The 20,403-nt window shown below is 53.5% G+C and overlaps 46 non-coding genes across 46 annotated transcripts; 37 read left to right on the top strand and 9 right to left on the bottom strand.

Annotated features, from left to right (window-relative positions):
• The first annotated feature begins 465 nt into the window (after nucleotides 1-465).
• Nucleotides 466-538, top strand: Trnam-cau. Its single transcript has one exon. It is a non-coding gene; the product is annotated as a tRNA-Met (tRNA).
• A 322-nt stretch (nucleotides 539-860) lies between these two features.
• On the top strand, nucleotides 861-932 carry Trnae-uuc. The gene has a single exon. It is a non-coding gene; the product is annotated as a tRNA-Glu (tRNA).
• A 279-nt stretch (nucleotides 933-1,211) lies between these two features.
• On the top strand, nucleotides 1,212-1,284 carry Trnak-uuu. The gene has a single exon. It is a non-coding gene; the product is annotated as a tRNA-Lys (tRNA).
• Nucleotides 1,285-1,423: 139 nt separating this feature from the next.
• Nucleotides 1,424-1,505, top strand: Trnas-aga. Its single transcript has one exon. It is a non-coding gene; the product is annotated as a tRNA-Ser (tRNA).
• Nucleotides 1,506-1,783: 278 nt separating this feature from the next.
• On the bottom strand, nucleotides 1,784-1,855 carry Trnag-ucc. The gene has a single exon. It is a non-coding gene; the product is annotated as a tRNA-Gly (tRNA).
• Nucleotides 1,856-2,668: 813 nt separating this feature from the next.
• On the top strand, nucleotides 2,669-2,741 carry Trnam-cau. The gene has a single exon. It is a non-coding gene; the product is annotated as a tRNA-Met (tRNA).
• A 322-nt stretch (nucleotides 2,742-3,063) lies between these two features.
• On the top strand, nucleotides 3,064-3,135 carry Trnae-uuc. The gene has a single exon. It is a non-coding gene; the product is annotated as a tRNA-Glu (tRNA).
• A 279-nt stretch (nucleotides 3,136-3,414) lies between these two features.
• Trnak-uuu lies at nucleotides 3,415-3,487 on the top strand. Its single transcript has one exon. It is a non-coding gene; the product is annotated as a tRNA-Lys (tRNA).
• A 139-nt stretch (nucleotides 3,488-3,626) lies between these two features.
• On the top strand, nucleotides 3,627-3,708 carry Trnas-aga. The gene has a single exon. It is a non-coding gene; the product is annotated as a tRNA-Ser (tRNA).
• A 278-nt stretch (nucleotides 3,709-3,986) lies between these two features.
• On the bottom strand, nucleotides 3,987-4,058 carry Trnag-ucc. Its single transcript has one exon. It is a non-coding gene; the product is annotated as a tRNA-Gly (tRNA).
• An 813-nt stretch (nucleotides 4,059-4,871) lies between these two features.
• Nucleotides 4,872-4,944, top strand: Trnam-cau. Its single transcript has one exon. It is a non-coding gene; the product is annotated as a tRNA-Met (tRNA).
• Nucleotides 4,945-5,266: 322 nt separating this feature from the next.
• On the top strand, nucleotides 5,267-5,338 carry Trnae-uuc. Its single transcript has one exon. It is a non-coding gene; the product is annotated as a tRNA-Glu (tRNA).
• A 279-nt stretch (nucleotides 5,339-5,617) lies between these two features.
• Trnak-uuu lies at nucleotides 5,618-5,690 on the top strand. The gene has a single exon. It is a non-coding gene; the product is annotated as a tRNA-Lys (tRNA).
• Nucleotides 5,691-5,829: 139 nt separating this feature from the next.
• On the top strand, nucleotides 5,830-5,911 carry Trnas-aga. The gene has a single exon. It is a non-coding gene; the product is annotated as a tRNA-Ser (tRNA).
• A 278-nt stretch (nucleotides 5,912-6,189) lies between these two features.
• Nucleotides 6,190-6,261, bottom strand: Trnag-ucc. Its single transcript has one exon. It is a non-coding gene; the product is annotated as a tRNA-Gly (tRNA).
• An 813-nt stretch (nucleotides 6,262-7,074) lies between these two features.
• On the top strand, nucleotides 7,075-7,147 carry Trnam-cau. Its single transcript has one exon. It is a non-coding gene; the product is annotated as a tRNA-Met (tRNA).
• A 322-nt stretch (nucleotides 7,148-7,469) lies between these two features.
• Nucleotides 7,470-7,541, top strand: Trnae-uuc. The gene has a single exon. It is a non-coding gene; the product is annotated as a tRNA-Glu (tRNA).
• A 279-nt stretch (nucleotides 7,542-7,820) lies between these two features.
• Nucleotides 7,821-7,893, top strand: Trnak-uuu. Its single transcript has one exon. It is a non-coding gene; the product is annotated as a tRNA-Lys (tRNA).
• A 139-nt stretch (nucleotides 7,894-8,032) lies between these two features.
• Trnas-aga lies at nucleotides 8,033-8,114 on the top strand. Its single transcript has one exon. It is a non-coding gene; the product is annotated as a tRNA-Ser (tRNA).
• A 278-nt stretch (nucleotides 8,115-8,392) lies between these two features.
• Nucleotides 8,393-8,464, bottom strand: Trnag-ucc. The gene has a single exon. It is a non-coding gene; the product is annotated as a tRNA-Gly (tRNA).
• Nucleotides 8,465-9,277: 813 nt separating this feature from the next.
• Nucleotides 9,278-9,350, top strand: Trnam-cau. Its single transcript has one exon. It is a non-coding gene; the product is annotated as a tRNA-Met (tRNA).
• Nucleotides 9,351-9,672: 322 nt separating this feature from the next.
• Nucleotides 9,673-9,744, top strand: Trnae-uuc. The gene has a single exon. It is a non-coding gene; the product is annotated as a tRNA-Glu (tRNA).
• A 279-nt stretch (nucleotides 9,745-10,023) lies between these two features.
• On the top strand, nucleotides 10,024-10,096 carry Trnak-uuu. The gene has a single exon. It is a non-coding gene; the product is annotated as a tRNA-Lys (tRNA).
• A 139-nt stretch (nucleotides 10,097-10,235) lies between these two features.
• Nucleotides 10,236-10,317, top strand: Trnas-aga. The gene has a single exon. It is a non-coding gene; the product is annotated as a tRNA-Ser (tRNA).
• Nucleotides 10,318-10,595: 278 nt separating this feature from the next.
• Trnag-ucc lies at nucleotides 10,596-10,667 on the bottom strand. The gene has a single exon. It is a non-coding gene; the product is annotated as a tRNA-Gly (tRNA).
• Nucleotides 10,668-11,480: 813 nt separating this feature from the next.
• Nucleotides 11,481-11,553, top strand: Trnam-cau. The gene has a single exon. It is a non-coding gene; the product is annotated as a tRNA-Met (tRNA).
• Nucleotides 11,554-11,875: 322 nt separating this feature from the next.
• On the top strand, nucleotides 11,876-11,947 carry Trnae-uuc. The gene has a single exon. It is a non-coding gene; the product is annotated as a tRNA-Glu (tRNA).
• Nucleotides 11,948-12,226: 279 nt separating this feature from the next.
• Nucleotides 12,227-12,299, top strand: Trnak-uuu. Its single transcript has one exon. It is a non-coding gene; the product is annotated as a tRNA-Lys (tRNA).
• Nucleotides 12,300-12,438: 139 nt separating this feature from the next.
• Nucleotides 12,439-12,520, top strand: Trnas-aga. The gene has a single exon. It is a non-coding gene; the product is annotated as a tRNA-Ser (tRNA).
• Nucleotides 12,521-12,798: 278 nt separating this feature from the next.
• Nucleotides 12,799-12,870, bottom strand: Trnag-ucc. Its single transcript has one exon. It is a non-coding gene; the product is annotated as a tRNA-Gly (tRNA).
• An 813-nt stretch (nucleotides 12,871-13,683) lies between these two features.
• Trnam-cau lies at nucleotides 13,684-13,756 on the top strand. Its single transcript has one exon. It is a non-coding gene; the product is annotated as a tRNA-Met (tRNA).
• A 321-nt stretch (nucleotides 13,757-14,077) lies between these two features.
• On the top strand, nucleotides 14,078-14,149 carry Trnae-uuc. The gene has a single exon. It is a non-coding gene; the product is annotated as a tRNA-Glu (tRNA).
• A 279-nt stretch (nucleotides 14,150-14,428) lies between these two features.
• Trnak-uuu lies at nucleotides 14,429-14,501 on the top strand. Its single transcript has one exon. It is a non-coding gene; the product is annotated as a tRNA-Lys (tRNA).
• Nucleotides 14,502-14,640: 139 nt separating this feature from the next.
• Trnas-aga lies at nucleotides 14,641-14,722 on the top strand. The gene has a single exon. It is a non-coding gene; the product is annotated as a tRNA-Ser (tRNA).
• Nucleotides 14,723-15,000: 278 nt separating this feature from the next.
• Trnag-ucc lies at nucleotides 15,001-15,072 on the bottom strand. The gene has a single exon. It is a non-coding gene; the product is annotated as a tRNA-Gly (tRNA).
• An 813-nt stretch (nucleotides 15,073-15,885) lies between these two features.
• Nucleotides 15,886-15,958, top strand: Trnam-cau. Its single transcript has one exon. It is a non-coding gene; the product is annotated as a tRNA-Met (tRNA).
• Nucleotides 15,959-16,280: 322 nt separating this feature from the next.
• Nucleotides 16,281-16,352, top strand: Trnae-uuc. Its single transcript has one exon. It is a non-coding gene; the product is annotated as a tRNA-Glu (tRNA).
• Nucleotides 16,353-16,631: 279 nt separating this feature from the next.
• On the top strand, nucleotides 16,632-16,704 carry Trnak-uuu. Its single transcript has one exon. It is a non-coding gene; the product is annotated as a tRNA-Lys (tRNA).
• A 139-nt stretch (nucleotides 16,705-16,843) lies between these two features.
• On the top strand, nucleotides 16,844-16,925 carry Trnas-aga. The gene has a single exon. It is a non-coding gene; the product is annotated as a tRNA-Ser (tRNA).
• Nucleotides 16,926-17,203: 278 nt separating this feature from the next.
• Nucleotides 17,204-17,275, bottom strand: Trnag-ucc. The gene has a single exon. It is a non-coding gene; the product is annotated as a tRNA-Gly (tRNA).
• An 813-nt stretch (nucleotides 17,276-18,088) lies between these two features.
• On the top strand, nucleotides 18,089-18,161 carry Trnam-cau. Its single transcript has one exon. It is a non-coding gene; the product is annotated as a tRNA-Met (tRNA).
• Nucleotides 18,162-18,483: 322 nt separating this feature from the next.
• Nucleotides 18,484-18,555, top strand: Trnae-uuc. Its single transcript has one exon. It is a non-coding gene; the product is annotated as a tRNA-Glu (tRNA).
• A 279-nt stretch (nucleotides 18,556-18,834) lies between these two features.
• Nucleotides 18,835-18,907, top strand: Trnak-uuu. Its single transcript has one exon. It is a non-coding gene; the product is annotated as a tRNA-Lys (tRNA).
• A 139-nt stretch (nucleotides 18,908-19,046) lies between these two features.
• Trnas-aga lies at nucleotides 19,047-19,128 on the top strand. The gene has a single exon. It is a non-coding gene; the product is annotated as a tRNA-Ser (tRNA).
• A 278-nt stretch (nucleotides 19,129-19,406) lies between these two features.
• Nucleotides 19,407-19,478, bottom strand: Trnag-ucc. Its single transcript has one exon. It is a non-coding gene; the product is annotated as a tRNA-Gly (tRNA).
• An 813-nt stretch (nucleotides 19,479-20,291) lies between these two features.
• Trnam-cau lies at nucleotides 20,292-20,364 on the top strand. Its single transcript has one exon. It is a non-coding gene; the product is annotated as a tRNA-Met (tRNA).
• The last annotated feature ends 39 nt before the right edge of the window (nucleotides 20,365-20,403 follow it).

The raw sequence follows: 20,403 nt of genomic DNA, 5'->3' as shown, positions 1-20,403 counted from the left end.
ACTAAAAAAATGAGAACAACAACAAAAAAAGCGGCAGGTTGTTCGCCTACCACGCGGGCGGCCCGGGTTCGATTCCCGGCCGATGCATCGTTTTGCTGTTCTCGCTATAATGCTGCCGCGCCGATTGCTCGTTTGAGCTGCGTCAGCCTCAGGAATGTATAGCAGGATTCGCTGTGAGAAGAACCAAACACGCAGCACGCAAGAGACCGTACTTGGACGGACGCGTGCTATATCTGAACTCTAGCGTCAGCCTGGCCCTACAGGCCGCTGTGTTCAGGTGCCGCAAGGGCGATGTACTGTAACCTCAGGCAGTGCTGCTTTCCGTTGGAAGAGCCGCGGCAGCAGTTTAATCTAGCAATTCGGGAAAGCACGTGTAGCAACACAACAGATTCTTGAGAAAGCGCAAACTGTCTATCTCTAATATGCGAGACTTACCAAGTTTCCTGGGACGTTGGTCGCAAACGTGCCTCGGTAGCGCAGTGGGCAGCGCGTAAGTCTCATAATCTTAAGGTCGTGAGTTCGATCCTCACCTGGGGCATTTAATTTGCTGTACATCATGGCTGAATTAACGGCGTTGCTGTTGCTAGGGAACGAACTGAATTGTCGTTTGTTATCCACAAGGAGTCCACGCCTCAGCGTCAAAATGTTTACATCCAGCTATGGCAAGGTACAGCTTTGACCTTTCTCCTCCCCTGTTATGAGTAAAATATGATGCAAACAGCAATGAATAGTCAGTTTCGAGCTGTGCGCCATGCCAGTCTGTACGCGCAAATATGCTCGCAAACAGAGAACACCACTGAGTCCGGATTCAGCGCGAAATGCCAGAGGAGAGGGAGTTAACCTGACACTTAACGAGCAAATCCGGTGTGGTCTAGTGGCTAGGATACCTGGCTTTCACCCAGGAGGCCCGGGTTCGATTCCCGGTACCGGAAGGGAAGTTTTTGCGCACACGACCCTCCATGTTTTGGCCCTCCAACCCTCGTTTGTCGCCCTCCTTCCGGAGCTTCAACCGAGCGTAATCGGGGAAAACAGGCACGAGATGCAATTACTGTCAGCACCGGGATAAAGGGAGAAGAGGCACTGGTCCCCTGTTGGGCTGCTACCAGCGTCAGTGGCAAGTCGGTGAAGTCGCCAGTTGCGCCAGAAGCCAGCAATTACGCGTTCCAGTTATTCACATTGCCTGCAGCTGCTCCATCCCACAACAAGTGTGAGCCCGGATAGCTCAGTCGGTAGAGCATTAGGCTTTTAACCTAAGGGTCCAGGGTTCGAGTCCCTGTCCGGGCGAAGATTTTAACGCTTCCGTAATGGCTCGTCTCGTAGCGCTGGTAGCCCTGTCGTAATCAGTGCACGGAGTTCGTTTCCTGTCAACATACTGCGCAGAACGGTTTGAGTTTTCACGATTCGAGGGAACTTTTGGCTGCGAGCAGTCGTGGCCGAGTGGTTAAGGCGTCTGACTAGAAATCAGATTCCCTCTGGGAGCGTAGGTTCGAGTCCTACCGACTGCGTCTCTCTTTTTTATTTTTTTGTTTAAGAAGAAGGAGCAGAAAATTTCGCAGTTTGCCTGTCGTTTTGGTACTTCGCTACACCTCACCTCTCACAGCCGTTTATATCGCCTGTCCTCTTGATAAGGGCGAATTCCAAGCGTCAGCTTTCGCGTCAGCCGAGCAAAGTCGGGACAAGTCGGGACATACTACAGGATGGCCTGCGTGGAGCAACGACGGAAAGAAAACGTTAATTTAACAGCACGTGGCTCACATACTCATACGTAAAAATTTGCGCCCGTTGCGGTGGCCGGGAATCGAACCCGGATCAACTGCTTGGAAGGCAACTATGCTCACCATTACACCACCACCGCACAGCCGATGCTCGTAACGCCGCGCTGTGTCGGCTTCCCGCCCGCCGGCAGCGGCCCACGGTGATAGTAGCTGTAGGCGCTTTACGAGGTAGGAGGGTGCATCCACACGCGTTCGGGCAGCGCCTCCACGCACGCTGCGTCTTTGGGCAAGACTCGTCGCCGCGGCCGCAAGGTTACTCACACGATAGTGATGAGCGGTCGCTTTAAGGCAGTGTAGTGGGGGACTCCGCGTGTGTAGCACTTTTTTCGGTTGTATCCGGCGTCGTTGGGTGGCAATCCCACTTTCCCTGCAGACAGCTACTCTGGAATATGCTCGGGAAGCACGGTCGACCGCCCCCAACAAATGCAACTAAAAAAATGAGAACAACAACAAAAAAAGCGGCAGGTTGTTCGCCTACCACGCGGGCGGCCCGGGTTCGATTCCCGGCCGATGCATCGTTTTGCTGTTCTCGCTATAATGCTGCCGCGCCGATTGCTCGTTTGAGCTGCGTCAGCCTCAGGAATGTATAGCAGGATTCGCTGTGAGAAGAACCAAACACGCAGCACGCAAGAGACCGTACTTGGACGGACGCGTGCTATATCTGAACTCTAGCGTCAGCCTGGCCCTACAGGCCGCTGTGTTCAGGTGCCGCAAGGGCGATGTACTGTAACCTCAGGCAGTGCTGCTTTCCGTTGGAAGAGCCGCGGCAGCAGTTTAATCTAGCAATTCGGGAAAGCACGTGTAGCAACACAACAGATTCTTGAGAAAGCGCAAACTGTCTATCTCTAATATGCGAGACTTACCAAGTTTCCTGGGACGTTGGTCGCAAACGTGCCTCGGTAGCGCAGTGGGCAGCGCGTAAGTCTCATAATCTTAAGGTCGTGAGTTCGATCCTCACCTGGGGCATTTAATTTGCTGTACATCATGGCTGAATTAACGGCGTTGCTGTTGCTAGGGAACGAACTGAATTGTCGTTTGTTATCCACAAGGAGTCCACGCCTCAGCGTCAAAATGTTTACATCCAGCTATGGCAAGGTACAGCTTTGACCTTTCTCCTCCCCTGTTATGAGTAAAATATGATGCAAACAGCAATGAATAGTCAGTTTCGAGCTGTGCGCCATGCCAGTCTGTACGCGCAAATATGCTCGCAAACAGAGAACACCACTGAGTCCGGATTCAGCGCGAAATGCCAGAGGAGAGGGAGTTAACCTGACACTTAACGAGCAAATCCGGTGTGGTCTAGTGGCTAGGATACCTGGCTTTCACCCAGGAGGCCCGGGTTCGATTCCCGGTACCGGAAGGGAAGTTTTTGCGCACACGACCCTCCATGTTTTGGCCCTCCAACCCTCGTTTGTCGCCCTCCTTCCGGAGCTTCAACCGAGCGTAATCGGGGAAAACAGGCACGAGATGCAATTACTGTCAGCACCGGGATAAAGGGAGAAGAGGCACTGGTCCCCTGTTGGGCTGCTACCAGCGTCAGTGGCAAGTCGGTGAAGTCGCCAGTTGCGCCAGAAGCCAGCAATTACGCGTTCCAGTTATTCACATTGCCTGCAGCTGCTCCATCCCACAACAAGTGTGAGCCCGGATAGCTCAGTCGGTAGAGCATTAGGCTTTTAACCTAAGGGTCCAGGGTTCGAGTCCCTGTCCGGGCGAAGATTTTAACGCTTCCGTAATGGCTCGTCTCGTAGCGCTGGTAGCCCTGTCGTAATCAGTGCACGGAGTTCGTTTCCTGTCAACATACTGCGCAGAACGGTTTGAGTTTTCACGATTCGAGGGAACTTTTGGCTGCGAGCAGTCGTGGCCGAGTGGTTAAGGCGTCTGACTAGAAATCAGATTCCCTCTGGGAGCGTAGGTTCGAGTCCTACCGACTGCGTCTCTCTTTTTTATTTTTTTGTTTAAGAAGAAGGAGCAGAAAATTTCGCAGTTTGCCTGTCGTTTTGGTACTTCGCTACACCTCACCTCTCACAGCCGTTTATATCGCCTGTCCTCTTGATAAGGGCGAATTCCAAGCGTCAGCTTTCGCGTCAGCCGAGCAAAGTCGGGACAAGTCGGGACATACTACAGGATGGCCTGCGTGGAGCAACGACGGAAAGAAAACGTTAATTTAACAGCACGTGGCTCACATACTCATACGTAAAAATTTGCGCCCGTTGCGGTGGCCGGGAATCGAACCCGGATCAACTGCTTGGAAGGCAACTATGCTCACCATTACACCACCACCGCACAGCCGATGCTCGTAACGCCGCGCTGTGTCGGCTTCCCGCCCGCCGGCAGCGGCCCACGGTGATAGTAGCTGTAGGCGCTTTACGAGGTAGGAGGGTGCATCCACACGCGTTCGGGCAGCGCCTCCACGCACGCTGCGTCTTTGGGCAAGACTCGTCGCCGCGGCCGCAAGGTTACTCACACGATAGTGATGAGCGGTCGCTTTAAGGCAGTGTAGTGGGGGACTCCGCGTGTGTAGCACTTTTTTCGGTTGTATCCGGCGTCGTTGGGTGGCAATCCCACTTTCCCTGCAGACAGCTACTCTGGAATATGCTCGGGAAGCACGGTCGACCGCCCCCAACAAATGCAACTAAAAAAATGAGAACAACAACAAAAAAAGCGGCAGGTTGTTCGCCTACCACGCGGGCGGCCCGGGTTCGATTCCCGGCCGATGCATCGTTTTGCTGTTCTCGCTATAATGCTGCCGCGCCGATTGCTCGTTTGAGCTGCGTCAGCCTCAGGAATGTATAGCAGGATTCGCTGTGAGAAGAACCAAACACGCAGCACGCAAGAGACCGTACTTGGACGGACGCGTGCTATATCTGAACTCTAGCGTCAGCCTGGCCCTACAGGCCGCTGTGTTCAGGTGCCGCAAGGGCGATGTACTGTAACCTCAGGCAGTGCTGCTTTCCGTTGGAAGAGCCGCGGCAGCAGTTTAATCTAGCAATTCGGGAAAGCACGTGTAGCAACACAACAGATTCTTGAGAAAGCGCAAACTGTCTATCTCTAATATGCGAGACTTACCAAGTTTCCTGGGACGTTGGTCGCAAACGTGCCTCGGTAGCGCAGTGGGCAGCGCGTAAGTCTCATAATCTTAAGGTCGTGAGTTCGATCCTCACCTGGGGCATTTAATTTGCTGTACATCATGGCTGAATTAACGGCGTTGCTGTTGCTAGGGAACGAACTGAATTGTCGTTTGTTATCCACAAGGAGTCCACGCCTCAGCGTCAAAATGTTTACATCCAGCTATGGCAAGGTACAGCTTTGACCTTTCTCCTCCCCTGTTATGAGTAAAATATGATGCAAACAGCAATGAATAGTCAGTTTCGAGCTGTGCGCCATGCCAGTCTGTACGCGCAAATATGCTCGCAAACAGAGAACACCACTGAGTCCGGATTCAGCGCGAAATGCCAGAGGAGAGGGAGTTAACCTGACACTTAACGAGCAAATCCGGTGTGGTCTAGTGGCTAGGATACCTGGCTTTCACCCAGGAGGCCCGGGTTCGATTCCCGGTACCGGAAGGGAAGTTTTTGCGCACACGACCCTCCATGTTTTGGCCCTCCAACCCTCGTTTGTCGCCCTCCTTCCGGAGCTTCAACCGAGCGTAATCGGGGAAAACAGGCACGAGATGCAATTACTGTCAGCACCGGGATAAAGGGAGAAGAGGCACTGGTCCCCTGTTGGGCTGCTACCAGCGTCAGTGGCAAGTCGGTGAAGTCGCCAGTTGCGCCAGAAGCCAGCAATTACGCGTTCCAGTTATTCACATTGCCTGCAGCTGCTCCATCCCACAACAAGTGTGAGCCCGGATAGCTCAGTCGGTAGAGCATTAGGCTTTTAACCTAAGGGTCCAGGGTTCGAGTCCCTGTCCGGGCGAAGATTTTAACGCTTCCGTAATGGCTCGTCTCGTAGCGCTGGTAGCCCTGTCGTAATCAGTGCACGGAGTTCGTTTCCTGTCAACATACTGCGCAGAACGGTTTGAGTTTTCACGATTCGAGGGAACTTTTGGCTGCGAGCAGTCGTGGCCGAGTGGTTAAGGCGTCTGACTAGAAATCAGATTCCCTCTGGGAGCGTAGGTTCGAGTCCTACCGACTGCGTCTCTCTTTTTTATTTTTTTGTTTAAGAAGAAGGAGCAGAAAATTTCGCAGTTTGCCTGTCGTTTTGGTACTTCGCTACACCTCACCTCTCACAGCCGTTTATATCGCCTGTCCTCTTGATAAGGGCGAATTCCAAGCGTCAGCTTTCGCGTCAGCCGAGCAAAGTCGGGACAAGTCGGGACATACTACAGGATGGCCTGCGTGGAGCAACGACGGAAAGAAAACGTTAATTTAACAGCACGTGGCTCACATACTCATACGTAAAAATTTGCGCCCGTTGCGGTGGCCGGGAATCGAACCCGGATCAACTGCTTGGAAGGCAACTATGCTCACCATTACACCACCACCGCACAGCCGATGCTCGTAACGCCGCGCTGTGTCGGCTTCCCGCCCGCCGGCAGCGGCCCACGGTGATAGTAGCTGTAGGCGCTTTACGAGGTAGGAGGGTGCATCCACACGCGTTCGGGCAGCGCCTCCACGCACGCTGCGTCTTTGGGCAAGACTCGTCGCCGCGGCCGCAAGGTTACTCACACGATAGTGATGAGCGGTCGCTTTAAGGCAGTGTAGTGGGGGACTCCGCGTGTGTAGCACTTTTTTCGGTTGTATCCGGCGTCGTTGGGTGGCAATCCCACTTTCCCTGCAGACAGCTACTCTGGAATATGCTCGGGAAGCACGGTCGACCGCCCCCAACAAATGCAACTAAAAAAATGAGAACAACAACAAAAAAAGCGGCAGGTTGTTCGCCTACCACGCGGGCGGCCCGGGTTCGATTCCCGGCCGATGCATCGTTTTGCTGTTCTCGCTATAATGCTGCCGCGCCGATTGCTCGTTTGAGCTGCGTCAGCCTCAGGAATGTATAGCAGGATTCGCTGTGAGAAGAACCAAACACGCAGCACGCAAGAGACCGTACTTGGACGGACGCGTGCTATATCTGAACTCTAGCGTCAGCCTGGCCCTACAGGCCGCTGTGTTCAGGTGCCGCAAGGGCGATGTACTGTAACCTCAGGCAGTGCTGCTTTCCGTTGGAAGAGCCGCGGCAGCAGTTTAATCTAGCAATTCGGGAAAGCACGTGTAGCAACACAACAGATTCTTGAGAAAGCGCAAACTGTCTATCTCTAATATGCGAGACTTACCAAGTTTCCTGGGACGTTGGTCGCAAACGTGCCTCGGTAGCGCAGTGGGCAGCGCGTAAGTCTCATAATCTTAAGGTCGTGAGTTCGATCCTCACCTGGGGCATTTAATTTGCTGTACAACATGGCTGAATTAACGGCGTTGCTGTTGCTAGGGAACGAACTGAATTGTCGTTTGTTATCCACAAGGAGTCCACGCCTCAGCGTCAAAATGTTTACATCCAGCTATGGCAAGGTACAGCTTTGACCTTTCTCCTCCCCTGTTATGAGTAAAATATGATGCAAACAGCAATGAATAGTCAGTTTCGAGCTGTGCGCCATGCCAGTCTGTACGCGCAAATATGCTCGCAAACAGAGAACACCACTGAGTCCGGATTCAGCGCGAAATGCCAGAGGAGAGGGAGTTAACCTGACACTTAACGAGCAAATCCGGTGTGGTCTAGTGGCTAGGATACCTGGCTTTCACCCAGGAGGCCCGGGTTCGATTCCCGGTACCGGAAGGGAAGTTTTTGCGCACACGACCCTCCATGTTTTGGCCCTCCAACCCTCGTTTGTCGCCCTCCTTCCGGAGCTTCAACCGAGCGTAATCGGGGAAAACAGGCACGAGATGCAATTACTGTCAGCACCGGGATAAAGGGAGAAGAGGCACTGGTCCCCTGTTGGGCTGCTACCAGCGTCAGTGGCAAGTCGGTGAAGTCGCCAGTTGCGCCAGAAGCCAGCAATTACGCGTTCCAGTTATTCACATTGCCTGCAGCTGCTCCATCCCACAACAAGTGTGAGCCCGGATAGCTCAGTCGGTAGAGCATTAGGCTTTTAACCTAAGGGTCCAGGGTTCGAGTCCCTGTCCGGGCGAAGATTTTAACGCTTCCGTAATGGCTCGTCTCGTAGCGCTGGTAGCCCTGTCGTAATCAGTGCACGGAGTTCGTTTCCTGTCAACATACTGCGCAGAACGGTTTGAGTTTTCACGATTCGAGGGAACTTTTGGCTGCGAGCAGTCGTGGCCGAGTGGTTAAGGCGTCTGACTAGAAATCAGATTCCCTCTGGGAGCGTAGGTTCGAGTCCTACCGACTGCGTCTCTCTTTTTTATTTTTTTGTTTAAGAAGAAGGAGCAGAAAATTTCGCAGTTTGCCTGTCGTTTTGGTACTTCGCTACACCTCACCTCTCACAGCCGTTTATATCGCCTGTCCTCTTGATAAGGGCGAATTCCAAGCGTCAGCTTTCGCGTCAGCCGAGCAAAGTCGGGACAAGTCGGGACATACTACAGGATGGCCTGCGTGGAGCAACGACGGAAAGAAAACGTTAATTTAACAGCACGTGGCTCACATACTCATACGTAAAAATTTGCGCCCGTTGCGGTGGCCGGGAATCGAACCCGGATCAACTGCTTGGAAGGCAACTATGCTCACCATTACACCACCACCGCACAGCCGATGCTCGTAACGCCGCGCTGTGTCGGCTTCCCGCCCGCCGGCAGCGGCCCACGGTGATAGTAGCTGTAGGCGCTTTACGAGGTAGGAGGGTGCATCCACACGCGTTCGGGCAGCGCCTCCACGCACGCTGCGTCTTTGGGCAAGACTCGTCGCCGCGGCCGCAAGGTTACTCACACGATAGTGATGAGCGGTCGCTTTAAGGCAGTGTAGTGGGGGACTCCGCGTGTGTAGCACTTTTTTCGGTTGTATCCGGCGTCGTTGGGTGGCAATCCCACTTTCCCTGCAGACAGCTACTCTGGAATATGCTCGGGAAGCACGGTCGACCGCCCCCAACAAATGCAACTAAAAAAATGAGAACAACAACAAAAAAAGCGGCAGGTTGTTCGCCTACCACGCGGGCGGCCCGGGTTCGATTCCCGGCCGATGCATCGTTTTGCTGTTCTCGCTATAATGCTGCCGCGCCGATTGCTCGTTTGAGCTGCGTCAGCCTCAGGAATGTATAGCAGGATTCGCTGTGAGAAGAACCAAACACGCAGCACGCAAGAGACCGTACTTGGACGGACGCGTGCTATATCTGAACTCTAGCGTCAGCCTGGCCCTACAGGCCGCTGTGTTCAGGTGCCGCAAGGGCGATGTACTGTAACCTCAGGCAGTGCTGCTTTCCGTTGGAAGAGCCGCGGCAGCAGTTTAATCTAGCAATTCGGGAAAGCACGTGTAGCAACACAACAGATTCTTGAGAAAGCGCAAACTGTCTATCTCTAATATGCGAGGCTTACCAAGTTTCCTGGGACGTTGGTCGCAAACGTGCCTCGGTAGCGCAGTGGGCAGCGCGTAAGTCTCATAATCTTAAGGTCGTGAGTTCGATCCTCACCTGGGGCATTTAATTTGCTGTACATCATGGCTGAATTAACGGCGTTGCTGTTGCTAGGGAACGAACTGAATTGTCGTTTGTTATCCACAAGGAGTCCACGCCTCAGCGTCAAAATGTTTACATCCAGCTATGGCAAGGTACAGCTTTGACCTTTCTCCTCCCCTGTTATGAGTAAAATATGATGCAAACAGCAATGAATAGTCAGTTTCGAGCTGTGCGCCATGCCAGTCTGTACGCGCAAATATGCTCGCAAACAGAGAACACCACTGAGTCCGGATTCAGCGCGAAATGCCAGAGGAGAGGGAGTTAACCTGACACTTAACGAGCAAATCCGGTGTGGTCTAGTGGCTAGGATACCTGGCTTTCACCCAGGAGGCCCGGGTTCGATTCCCGGTACCGGAAGGGAAGTTTTTGCGCACACGACCCTCCATGTTTTGGCCCTCCAACCCTCGTTTGTCGCCCTCCTTCCGGAGCTTCAACCGAGCGTAATCGGGGAAAACAGGCACGAGATGCAATTACTGTCAGCACCGGGATAAAGGGAGAAGAGGCACTGGTCCCCTGTTGGGCTGCTACCAGCGTCAGTGGCAAGTCGGTGAAGTCGCCAGTTGCGCCAGAAGCCAGCAATTACGCGTTCCAGTTATTCACATTGCCTGCAGCTGCTCCATCCCACAACAAGTGTGAGCCCGGATAGCTCAGTCGGTAGAGCATTAGGCTTTTAACCTAAGGGTCCAGGGTTCGAGTCCCTGTCCGGGCGAAGATTTTAACGCTTCCGTAATGGCTCGTCTCGTAGCGCTGGTAGCCCTGTCGTAATCAGTGCACGGAGTTCGTTTCCTGTCAACATACTGCGCAGAACGGTTTGAGTTTTCACGATTCGAGGGAACTTTTGGCTGCGAGCAGTCGTGGCCGAGTGGTTAAGGCGTCTGACTAGAAATCAGATTCCCTCTGGGAGCGTAGGTTCGAGTCCTACCGACTGCGTCTCTCTTTTTTATTTTTTTGTTTAAGAAGAAGGAGCAGAAAATTTCGCAGTTTGCCTGTCGTTTTGGTACTTCGCTACACCTCACCTCTCACAGCCGTTTATATCGCCTGTCCTCTTGATAAGGGCGAATTCCAAGCGTCAGCTTTCGCGTCAGCCGAGCAAAGTCGGGACAAGTCGGGACATACTACAGGATGGCCTGCGTGGAGCAACGACGGAAAGAAAACGTTAATTTAACAGCACGTGGCTCACATACTCATACGTAAAAATTTGCGCCCGTTGCGGTGGCCGGGAATCGAACCCGGATCAACTGCTTGGAAGGCAACTATGCTCACCATTACACCACCACCGCACAGCCGATGCTCGTAACGCCGCGCTGTGTCGGCTTCCCGCCCGCCGGCAGCGGCCCACGGTGATAGTAGCTGTAGGCGCTTTACGAGGTAGGAGGGTGCATCCACACGCGTTCGGGCAGCGCCTCCACGCACGCTGCGTCTTTGGGCAAGACTCGTCGCCGCGGCCGCAAGGTTACTCACACGATAGTGATGAGCGGTCGCTTTAAGGCAGTGTAGTGGGGGACTCCGCGTGTGTAGCACTTTTTTCGGTTGTATCCGGCGTCGTTGGGTGGCAATCCCACTTTCCCTGCAGACAGCTACTCTGGAATATGCTCGGGAAGCACGGTCGACCGCCCCCAACAAATGCAACTAAAAAAATGAGAACAACAACAAAAAAAGCGGCAGGTTGTTCGCCTACCACGCGGGCGGCCCGGGTTCGATTCCCGGCCGATGCATCGTTTTGCTGTTCTCGCTATAATGCTGCCGCGCCGATTGCTCGTTTGAGCTGCGTCAGCCTCAGGAATGTATAGCAGGATTCGCTGTGAGAAGAACCAAACACGCAGCACGCAAGAGACCGTACTTGGACGGACGCGTGCTATATCTGAACTCTAGCGTCAGCCTGGCCCTACAGGCCGCTGTGTTCAGGTGCCGCAAGGGCGATGTACTGTAACCTCAGGCAGTGCTGCTTTCCGTTGGAAGAGCCGCGGCAGCAGTTTAATCTAGCAATTCGGGAAAGCACGTGTAGCAACACAACAGATTCTTGAGAAAGCGCAAACTGTCTATCTCTAATATGCGAGGCTTACCAAGTTTCCTGGGACGTTGGTCGCAAACGTGCCTCGGTAGCGCAGTGGGCAGCGCGTAAGTCTCATAATCTTAAGGTCGTGAGTTCGATCCTCACCTGGGGCATTTAATTTGCTGTACATCATGGCTGAATTAACGGCGTTGCTGTTGCTAGGGAACGAACTGAATTGTCGTTTGTTATCCACAAGGAGTCCACGCCTCAGCGTCAAAATGTTTACATCCAGCTATGGCAAGGTACAGCTTTGACCTTTCTCCTCCCCTGTTATGAGTAAAATATGATGCAAACAGCAATGAATAGTCAGTTTCGAGCTGTGCGCCATGCCAGTCTGTACGCGCAAATATGCTCGCAAACAGAGAACACCACTGAGTCCGGATTCAGCGCGAAATGCCAGAGGAGAGGGAGTTAACCTGACACTTAACGAGCAAATCCGGTGTGGTCTAGTGGCTAGGATACCTGGCTTTCACCCAGGAGGCCCGGGTTCGATTCCCGGTACCGGAAGGGAAGTTTTTGCGCACACGACCCTCCATGTTTTGGCCCTCCAACCCTCGTTTGTCGCCCTCCTTCCGGAGCTTCAACCGAGCGTAATCGGGGAAAACAGGCACGAGATGCAATTACTGTCAGCACCGGGATAAAGGGAGAAGAGGCACTGGTCCCCTGTTGGGCTGCTACCAGCGTCAGTGGCAAGTCGGTGAAGTCGCCAGTTGCGCCAGAAGCCAGCAATTACGCGTTCCAGTTATTCACATTGCCTGCAGCTGCTCCATCCCACAACAAGTGTGAGCCCGGATAGCTCAGTCGGTAGAGCATTAGGCTTTTAACCTAAGGGTCCAGGGTTCGAGTCCCTGTCCGGGCGAAGATTTTAACGCTTCCGTAATGGCTCGTCTCGTAGCGCTGGTAGCCCTGTCGTAATCAGTGCACGGAGTTCGTTTCCTGTCAACATACTGCGCAGAACGGTTTGAGTTTTCACGATTCGAGGGAACTTTTGGCTGCGAGCAGTCGTGGCCGAGTGGTTAAGGCGTCTGACTAGAAATCAGATTCCCTCTGGGAGCGTAGGTTCGAGTCCTACCGACTGCGTCTCTCTTTTTTATTTTTTTGTTTAAGAAGAAGGAGCAGAAAATTTCGCAGTTTGCCTGTCGTTTTGGTACTTCGCTACACCTCACCTCTCACAGCCGTTTATATCGCCTGTCCTCTTGATAAGGGCGAATTCCAAGCGTCAGCTTTCGCGTCAGCCGAGCAAAGTCGGGACAAGTCGGGACATACTACAGGATGGCCTGCGTGGAGCAACGACGGAAAGAAAACGTTAATTTAACAGCACGTGGCTCACATACTCATACGTAAAAATTTGCGCCCGTTGCGGTGGCCGGGAATCGAACCCGGATCAACTGCTTGGAAGGCAACTATGCTCACCATTACACCACCACCGCACAGCCGATGCTCGTAACGCCGCGCTGTGTCGGCTTCCCGCCCGCCGGCAGCGGCCCACGGTGATAGTAGCTGTAGGCGCTTTACGAGGTAGGAGGGTGCATCCACACGCGTTCGGGCAGCGCCTCCACGCACGCTGCGTCTTTGGGCAAGACTCGTCGCCGCGGCCGCAAGGTTACTCACACGATAGTGATGAGCGGTCGCTTTAAGGCAGTGTAGTGGGGGACTCCGCGTGTGTAGCACTTTTTTCGGTTGTATCCGGCGTCGTTGGGTGGCAATCCCACTTTCCCTGCAGACAGCTACTCTGGAATATGCTCGGGAAGCACGGTCGACCGCCCCCAACAAATGCAACTAAAAAAATGAGAACAACAACAAAAAAAGCGGCAGGTTGTTCGCCTACCACGCGGGCGGCCCGGGTTCGATTCCCGGCCGATGCATCGTTTTGCTGTTCTCGCTATAATGCTGCCGCGCCGATTGCTCGTTTGAGCTGCGTCAGCCTCAGGAATGTATAGCAGGATTCGCTGTGAGAAGAACCAAACACGCAGCACGCAAGAGACCGTACTTGGACGGACGCGTGCTATATCTGAACTCTAGCGTCAGCCTGGCCCTACAGGCCGCTGTGTTCAGGTGCCGCAAGGGCGATGTACTGTAACCTCAGGCAGTGCTGCTTTCCGTTGGAAGAGCCGCGGCAGCAGTTTAATCTAGCAATTCGGGAAAGCACGTGTAGCAACACAACAGATTCTTGAGAAAGCGCAAACTGTCTATCTCTAATATGCGAGACTTACCAAGTTTCCTGGGACGTTGGTCGCAAACGTGCCTCGGTAGCGCAGTGGGCAGCGCGTAAGTCTCATAATCTTAAGGTCGTGAGTTCGATCCTCACCTGGGGCATTTAATTTGCTGTACATCATGGCTGAATTAACGGCGTTGCTGTTGCTAGGAACGAACTGAATTGTCGTTTGTTATCCACAAGGAGTCCACGCCTCAGCGTCAAAATGTTTACATCCAGCTATGGCAAGGTACAGCTTTGACCTTTCTCCTCCCCTGTTATGAGTAAAATATGATGCAAACAGCAATGAATAGTCAGTTTCGAGCTGTGCGCCATGCCAGTCTGTACGCGCAAATATGCTCGCAAACAGAGAACACCACTGAGTCCGGATTCAGCGCGAAATGCCAGAGGAGAGGGAGTTAACCTGACACTTAACGAGCAAATCCGGTGTGGTCTAGTGGCTAGGATACCTGGCTTTCACCCAGGAGGCCCGGGTTCGATTCCCGGTACCGGAAGGGAAGTTTTTGCGCACACGACCCTCCATGTTTTGGCCCTCCAACCCTCGTTTGTCGCCCTCCTTCCGGAGCTTCAACCGAGCGTAATCGGGGAAAACAGGCACGAGATGCAATTACTGTCAGCACCGGGATAAAGGGAGAAGAGGCACTGGTCCCCTGTTGGGCTGCTACCAGCGTCAGTGGCAAGTCGGTGAAGTCGCCAGTTGCGCCAGAAGCCAGCAATTACGCGTTCCAGTTATTCACATTGCCTGCAGCTGCTCCATCCCACAACAAGTGTGAGCCCGGATAGCTCAGTCGGTAGAGCATTAGGCTTTTAACCTAAGGGTCCAGGGTTCGAGTCCCTGTCCGGGCGAAGATTTTAACGCTTCCGTAATGGCTCGTCTCGTAGCGCTGGTAGCCCTGTCGTAATCAGTGCACGGAGTTCGTTTCCTGTCAACATACTGCGCAGAACGGTTTGAGTTTTCACGATTCGAGGGAACTTTTGGCTGCGAGCAGTCGTGGCCGAGTGGTTAAGGCGTCTGACTAGAAATCAGATTCCCTCTGGGAGCGTAGGTTCGAGTCCTACCGACTGCGTCTCTCTTTTTTATTTTTTTGTTTAAGAAGAAGGAGCAGAAAATTTCGCAGTTTGCCTGTCGTTTTGGTACTTCGCTACACCTCACCTCTCACAGCCGTTTATATCGCCTGTCCTCTTGATAAGGGCGAATTCCAAGCGTCAGCTTTCGCGTCAGCCGAGCAAAGTCGGGACAAGTCGGGACATACTACAGGATGGCCTGCGTGGAGCAACGACGGAAAGAAAACGTTAATTTAACAGCACGTGGCTCACATACTCATACGTAAAAATTTGCGCCCGTTGCGGTGGCCGGGAATCGAACCCGGATCAACTGCTTGGAAGGCAACTATGCTCACCATTACACCACCACCGCACAGCCGATGCTCGTAACGCCGCGCTGTGTCGGCTTCCCGCCCGCCGGCAGCGGCCCACGGTGATAGTAGCTGTAGGCGCTTTACGAGGTAGGAGGGTGCATCCACACGCGTTCGGGCAGCGCCTCCACGCACGCTGCGTCTTTGGGCAAGACTCGTCGCCGCGGCCGCAAGGTTACTCACACGATAGTGATGAGCGGTCGCTTTAAGGCAGTGTAGTGGGGGACTCCGCGTGTGTAGCACTTTTTTCGGTTGTATCCGGCGTCGTTGGGTGGCAATCCCACTTTCCCTGCAGACAGCTACTCTGGAATATGCTCGGGAAGCACGGTCGACCGCCCCCAACAAATGCAACTAAAAAAATGAGAACAACAACAAAAAAAGCGGCAGGTTGTTCGCCTACCACGCGGGCGGCCCGGGTTCGATTCCCGGCCGATGCATCGTTTTGCTGTTCTCGCTATAATGCTGCCGCGCCGATTGCTCGTTTGAGCTGCGTCAGCCTCAGGAATGTATAGCAGGATTCGCTGTGAGAAGAACCAAACACGCAGCACGCAAGAGACCGTACTTGGACGGACGCGTGCTATATCTGAACTCTAGCGTCAGCCTGGCCCTACAGGCCGCTGTGTTCAGGTGCCGCAAGGGCGATGTACTGTAACCTCAGGCAGTGCTGCTTTCCGTTGGAAGAGCCGCGGCAGCAGTTTAATCTAGCAATTCGGGAAAGCACGTGTAGCAACACAACAGATTCTTGAGAAAGCGCAAACTGTCTATCTCTAATATGCGAGACTTACCAAGTTTCCTGGGACGTTGGTCGCAAACGTGCCTCGGTAGCGCAGTGGGCAGCGCGTAAGTCTCATAATCTTAAGGTCGTGAGTTCGATCCTCACCTGGGGCATTTAATTTGCTGTACATCATGGCTGAATTAACGGCGTTGCTGTTGCTAGGGAACGAACTGAATTGTCGTTTGTTATCCACAAGGAGTCCACGCCTCAGCGTCAAAATGTTTACATCCAGCTATGGCAAGGTACAGCTTTGACCTTTCTCCTCCCCTGTTATGAGTAAAATATGATGCAAACAGCAATGAATAGTCAGTTTCGAGCTGTGCGCCATGCCAGTCTGTACGCGCAAATATGCTCGCAAACAGAGAACACCACTGAGTCCGGATTCAGCGCGAAATGCCAGAGGAGAGGGAGTTAACCTGACACTTAACGAGCAAATCCGGTGTGGTCTAGTGGCTAGGATACCTGGCTTTCACCCAGGAGGCCCGGGTTCGATTCCCGGTACCGGAAGGGAAGTTTTTGCGCACACGACCCTCCATGTTTTGGCCCTCCAACCCTCGTTTGTCGCCCTCCTTCCGGAGCTTCAACCGAGCGTAATCGGGGAAAACAGGCACGAGATGCAATTACTGTCAGCACCGGGATAAAGGGAGAAGAGGCACTGGTCCCCTGTTGGGCTGCTACCAGCGTCAGTGGCAAGTCGGTGAAGTCGCCAGTTGCGCCAGAAGCCAGCAATTACGCGTTCCAGTTATTCACATTGCCTGCAGCTGCTCCATCCCACAACAAGTGTGAGCCCGGATAGCTCAGTCGGTAGAGCATTAGGCTTTTAACCTAAGGGTCCAGGGTTCGAGTCCCTGTCCGGGCGAAGATTTTAACGCTTCCGTAATGGCTCGTCTCGTAGCGCTGGTAGCCCTGTCGTAATCAGTGCACGGAGTTCGTTTCCTGTCAACATACTGCGCAGAACGGTTTGAGTTTTCACGATTCGAGGGAACTTTTGGCTGCGAGCAGTCGTGGCCGAGTGGTTAAGGCGTCTGACTAGAAATCAGATTCCCTCTGGGAGCGTAGGTTCGAGTCCTACCGACTGCGTCTCTCTTTTTTATTTTTTTGTTTAAGAAGAAGGAGCAGAAAATTTCGCAGTTTGCCTGTCGTTTTGGTACTTCGCTACACCTCACCTCTCACAGCCGTTTATATCGCCTGTCCTCTTGATAAGGGCGAATTCCAAGCGTCAGCTTTCGCGTCAGCCGAGCAAAGTCGGGACAAGTCGGGACATACTACAGGATGGCCTGCGTGGAGCAACGACGGAAAGAAAACGTTAATTTAACAGCACGTGGCTCACATACTCATACGTAAAAATTTGCGCCCGTTGCGGTGGCCGGGAATCGAACCCGGATCAACTGCTTGGAAGGCAACTATGCTCACCATTACACCACCACCGCACAGCCGATGCTCGTAACGCCGCGCTGTGTCGGCTTCCCGCCCGCCGGCAGCGGCCCACGGTGATAGTAGCTGTAGGCGCTTTACGAGGTAGGAGGGTGCATCCACACGCGTTCGGGCAGCGCCTCCACGCACGCTGCGTCTTTGGGCAAGACTCGTCGCCGCGGCCGCAAGGTTACTCACACGATAGTGATGAGCGGTCGCTTTAAGGCAGTGTAGTGGGGGACTCCGCGTGTGTAGCACTTTTTTCGGTTGTATCCGGCGTCGTTGGGTGGCAATCCCACTTTCCCTGCAGACAGCTACTCTGGAATATGCTCGGGAAGCACGGTCGACCGCCCCCAACAAATGCAACTAAAAAAATGAGAACAACAACAAAAAAAGCGGCAGGTTGTTCGCCTACCACGCGGGCGGCCCGGGTTCGATTCCCGGCCGATGCATCGTTTTGCTGTTCTCGCTATAATGCTGCCGCGCCGATTGCTCGTTTGAGCTGCGTCAGCCTCAGGAATGTATAGCAGGATTCGCTGTGAGAAGAACCAAACACGCAGCACGCAAGAGACCGTACTTGGACGGACGCGTGCTATATCTGAACTCTAGCGTCAGCCTGGCCCTACAGGCCGCTGTGTTCAGGTGCCGCAAGGGCGATGTACTGTAACCTCAGGCAGTGCTGCTTTCCGTTGGAAGAGCCGCGGCAGCAGTTTAATCTAGCAATTCGGGAAAGCACGTGTAGCAACACAACAGATTCTTGAGAAAGCGCAAACTGTCTATCTCTAATATGCGAGGCTTACCAAGTTTCCTGGGACGTTGGTCGCAAACGTGCCTCGGTAGCGCAGTGGGCAGCGCGTAAGTCTCATAATCTTAAGGTCGTGAGTTCGATCCTCACCTGGGGCATTTAATTTGCTGTACATCATGGCTGAATTAACGGCGTTGCTGTTGCTAGGGAACGAACTGAATTGTCGTTTGTTATCCACAAGGAGTCCACGCCTCAGCGTCAAAATGTTTACATCCAGCTATGGCAAGGTACAGCTTTGACCTTTCTCCTCCCCTGTTATGAGTAAAATATGATGCAAACAGCAATGAATAGTCAGTTTCGAGCTGTGCGCCATGCCAGTCTGTACGCGCAAATATGCTCGCAAACAGAGAACACCACTGAGTCCGGATTCAGCGCGAAATGCCAGAGGAGAGGGAGTTAACCTGACACTTAACGAGCAAATCCGGTGTGGTCTAGTGGCTAGGATACCTGGCTTTCACCCAGGAGGCCCGGGTTCGATTCCCGGTACCGGAAGGGAAGTTTTTGCGCACACGACCCTCCATGTTTTGGCCCTCCAACCCTCGTTTGTCGCCCTCCTTCCGGAGCTTCAACCGAGCGTAATCGGGGAAAACAGGCACGAGATGCAATTACTGTCAGCACCGGGATAAAGGGAGAAGAGGCACTGGTCCCCTGTTGGGCTGCTACCAGCGTCAGTGGCAAGTCGGTGAAGTCGCCAGTTGCGCCAGAAGCCAGCAATTACGCGTTCCAGTTATTCACATTGCCTGCAGCTGCTCCATCCCACAACAAGTGTGAGCCCGGATAGCTCAGTCGGTAGAGCATTAGGCTTTTAACCTAAGGGTCCAGGGTTCGAGTCCCTGTCCGGGCGAAGATTTTAACGCTTCCGTAATGGCTCGTCTCGTAGCGCTGGTAGCCCTGTCGTAATCAGTGCACGGAGTTCGTTTCCTGTCAACATACTGCGCAGAACGGTTTGAGTTTTCACGATTCGAGGGAACTTTTGGCTGCGAGCAGTCGTGGCCGAGTGGTTAAGGCGTCTGACTAGAAATCAGATTCCCTCTGGGAGCGTAGGTTCGAGTCCTACCGACTGCGTCTCTCTTTTTTATTTTTTTGTTTAAGAAGAAGGAGCAGAAAATTTCGCAGTTTGCCTGTCGTTTTGGTACTTCGCTACACCTCACCTCTCACAGCCGTTTATATCGCCTGTCCTCTTGATAAGGGCGAATTCCAAGCGTCAGCTTTCGCGTCAGCCGAGCAAAGTCGGGACAAGTCGGGACATACTACAGGATGGCCTGCGTGGAGCAACGACGGAAAGAAAACGTTAATTTAACAGCACGTGGCTCACATACTCATACGTAAAAATTTGCGCCCGTTGCGGTGGCCGGGAATCGAACCCGGATCAACTGCTTGGAAGGCAACTATGCTCACCATTACACCACCACCGCACAGCCGATGCTCGTAACGCCGCGCTGTGTCGGCTTCCCGCCCGCCGGCAGCGGCCCACGGTGATAGTAGCTGTAGGCGCTTTACGAGGTAGGAGGGTGCATCCACACGCGTTCGGGCAGCGCCTCCACGCACGCTGCGTCTTTGGGCAAGACTCGTCGCCGCGGCCGCAAGGTTACTCACACGATAGTGATGAGCGGTCGCTTTAAGGCAGTGTAGTGGGGGACTCCGCGTGTGTAGCACTTTTTTCGGTTGTATCCGGCGTCGTTGGGTGGCAATCCCACTTTCCCTGCAGACAGCTACTCTGGAATATGCTCGGGAAGCACGGTCGACCGCCCCCAACAAATGCAACTAAAAAAATGAGAACAACAACAAAAAAAGCGGCAGGTTGTTCGCCTACCACGCGGGCGGCCCGGGTTCGATTCCCGGCCGATGCATCGTTTTGCTGTTCTCGCTATAATGCTGCCGCGCCGATTGCTCGTTTGAGCTGCGTCAGCCTCAGGAATGTATAGCAGGATTCGCTGTGAGAAGAACCAAACACGCAGCACGCAAGAGACCGTACTTGGACGGACGCGTGCTATATCTGAACTCTAGCGTCAGCCTGGCCCTACAGGCCGCTGTGTTCAGGTGCCGCAAGGGCGATGTACTGTAACCTCAGGCAGTGCTGCTTTCCGTTGGAAGAGCCGCGGCAGCAGTTTAATCTAGCAATTCGGGAAAGCACGTGTAGCAACACAACAGATTCTTGAGAAAGCGCAAACTGTCTATCTCTAATATGCGAGGCTTACCAAGTTTCCTGGGACGTTGGTCGCAAACGTGCCTCGGTAGCGCAGTGGGCAGCGCGTAAGTCTCATAATCTTAAGGTCGTGAGTTCGATCCTCACCTGGGGCATTTAATTTGCTGTACATCATGGCTGAATTAACGGCGTAA

The sequence above is a fragment of the Schistocerca americana genome, unplaced genomic scaffold (genome assembly GCF_021461395.2).
Source record: "Schistocerca americana isolate TAMUIC-IGC-003095 unplaced genomic scaffold, iqSchAmer2.1 HiC_scaffold_508, whole genome shotgun sequence".
Classification (NCBI taxonomy): domain Eukaryota; kingdom Metazoa; phylum Arthropoda; class Insecta; order Orthoptera; family Acrididae; genus Schistocerca; species Schistocerca americana.
The sequence above is the reverse complement of the archived record's forward strand: the minus strand, read 5'-3'. Positions and strand labels throughout refer to the sequence as shown.